At 30.7% G+C, this 2,659-nt stretch overlaps 1 protein-coding gene across 1 annotated transcript in view; it reads right to left on the bottom strand.

Annotated features, from left to right (window-relative positions):
* HELRODRAFT_164225 (hypothetical protein) overlaps window positions 1-2,659 on the bottom strand; it is a gene marked incomplete at both ends in the record, with an annotated part of 7,964 nt that overhangs the window by 4,015 nt on the left and 1,290 nt on the right. The window lies entirely within an intron of this gene.

Below are 2,659 nucleotides of genomic sequence, written 5' to 3' on the forward strand. Positions count from 1 at the left end.
AAATTAGAAAAAATGTTTTCCGTTAGCTTAATTAAAGTCATATTCTGTAAATATATATACACGTACATACATATATATATATATACATACACATACATATACGCATACACATACTCATATATAAATCATCGAGATCAACAGAACAATGTTACATTAAATAATCATTTAATGTTAGTTTGAATTTATAAGTTTATAATTCAATTTGGTTACAAAATTTAATGTCAATTGAGTTTACAATACATATATATACATACATTACATACCCATATATACATACATAAACAAATATATATAAATCAAATATTAACAAAATAAATTTTATCCATGTACGTACATATACACTCACGCAGACACACATATATGCCTACTTTAGAATAAAAGCAACTTTATATAGTATTATTAATAATAAAGCTTTTCAAATTTTTTTAAAATTGAGATAGTTGTTGCGATTCATTTGGCAAGCCCTTTTTTAGCATCATATTCCATGTTCTTGGACCTCTGGTTATGATGTGACTGAATAGAATATGCGTCTTTGATTTAGAAGAAAGAAGAAACTTCTGTCTTCTCACGTTGTTGCTAGGTTCAAAGTAGTTTCCGAAAATTGATGGCAGCTGGTTTGAAACTTGCTTGTATACAAATATCATTGTGCAAAATGTGCATGTTTGATCAAAACTTAAATTGTTTGTTAATCTAAATAAGGATTGCGCATGTTCACATTTAGTTGATAAGGTGATGACTCTAATTGCTCTTTTCATGAGTTTTTTGACTGAGCTGGTGACTGAGGGGTATGCACCTGACCACACTACATTACAGTAAGTTACCTGAGGCATATACAAGGCATTGTATAGCATATTCAAGCATCTTCTCGGCAAGAAAAACATACATACATACATACATACATACATACATACATACATACATACATACATACATACATACATACATACATACATACATACATACATACATACATACGAAACGAAACGAATTTTTATTTGCTTCTCAAAATTAATCTAAAAAAAGAGAAAAAAAAATTCTCTCCCCTTTATATCAATAAGAAGAAGACAGGATGACCACAGTAGAGTTCTTTTCAGAAACTCATCGAGTGTGACCACCTTGACATAATTTTTAAAATGTTATAAGTTTTCAACAGAATTTAAACGTAATTTCAAAAACAAAAAATTTATGTTTTAAACTTAAGTAAATATTCTTTTAACTTTTTTTTAAAAATTGTTTAACGAAATAAATTCAAAATTAAATCCACTGTTTAAAATTTCGTTCCAGATTTTCGGTCCCTTGCAATACACGTGAGAGAACAAAATATTCGTTTTCGATTTGTTAGAGACAAGATTATTTTGTTGCCGACATTGTTGTTTCATCCTGAAATAACTGTTAAATAAATCAAGTAATCGATTGGTTAACTGTTTATAAACAAAAATCATCAGAAAATAAATGCTGAGTTTCGAGAAATTCAAGTTTCGCGTGCTGTTGAACAATGGTTGACTGTGTTCAAATCGTTTGGATCTCGTTATCAATCTAATTGCTCTTTTGATTAATATTTCTATTGGTAAGGTTGATGTGTGGTACGATGAAGCCCATACAATGTTGCAGTAGTTTATTAACGGAATGCACAGGGAATTATACAGAAGATTCAAACAGTTTTTTGGCAAAAATGATTTTACTCTGTTTATCATTCCTATTGACTTTGAAAGTTTGGATGATACTTGTTTTATGTGATGTTTGAAGGAGAGTTTCTGATCGAGCAGCATGCCTAGAAGTTTTAAACATTTTGTTTCAACAATTGTGTTGTTACCTAGGATGATTTTATACGGTTCCTTGTAATTTAGATATTGTACGGGTCCAAAAACCATCATTTGGTTTTTTGAACTGTTAATTGAAAGTTTATTGGCTTCGAACCAAGAGATTATGTTTTTTAACTCTCTGTTTGTTTCCTTAATAAGTTCTTTCATTGATCTGCCGCTGCTAAAAACATTCGTGTCATCAGCATAAATTACGTAGCCAAAAAACGCTGATGCAGCTGGAAGATCGTTTATGTACAATATAAATAACAAAGGACCTAGGATGCTTCCTTGAGGCACACCGTTGTTGTTTCTGAGCAGACTGGAAATTTCATCGTTCACATAGACAAATTGTTTTTTTTCTGTTAAGTAGCTACGAAACCAATGCAGTGATGTATTTCTAAAACCGTACTTTTCCAACTTGTTGAGCATGATGTCGTGGTTGATGCAATCAAATGCTTTCGACAGATCTAAGCACGTTTTAATGACAAATCTTTTACATTCAGTATTGATGCCAATCTTGCGAACTAGTTCTACGATTGCTAATTCTGTAGAAAATTTCTCTCTGAAACCAAATTGGGAATTTGACAAAATATTATTTTTTTGCAAAAAACTAGTCATTCGTCGGTGCATTAGTTTTTCAAGTATTTTTGAGAATGCTGGCAAGAGTGATATAGGGCGAAAATTTGATAAATCTGTTTTTCCTTTAATTTTTTTCAATAGGAATTACCTTGGCGATTTTGAGACAGCTTGGAAATTTGCCCTTTTCAAAAGATAGATTTATCAAATATTTTAGAACAAACACAGTAGAATGAATCGTAGAGACGACAATTTTTGTTGGTATGTCATCGTAGCCACTT

Source organism: Helobdella robusta (genome assembly GCF_000326865.2).
Source record: "Helobdella robusta unplaced genomic scaffold HELROscaffold_6, whole genome shotgun sequence".
Lineage (NCBI taxonomy): Eukaryota > Metazoa > Annelida > Clitellata > Rhynchobdellida > Glossiphoniidae > Helobdella > Helobdella robusta.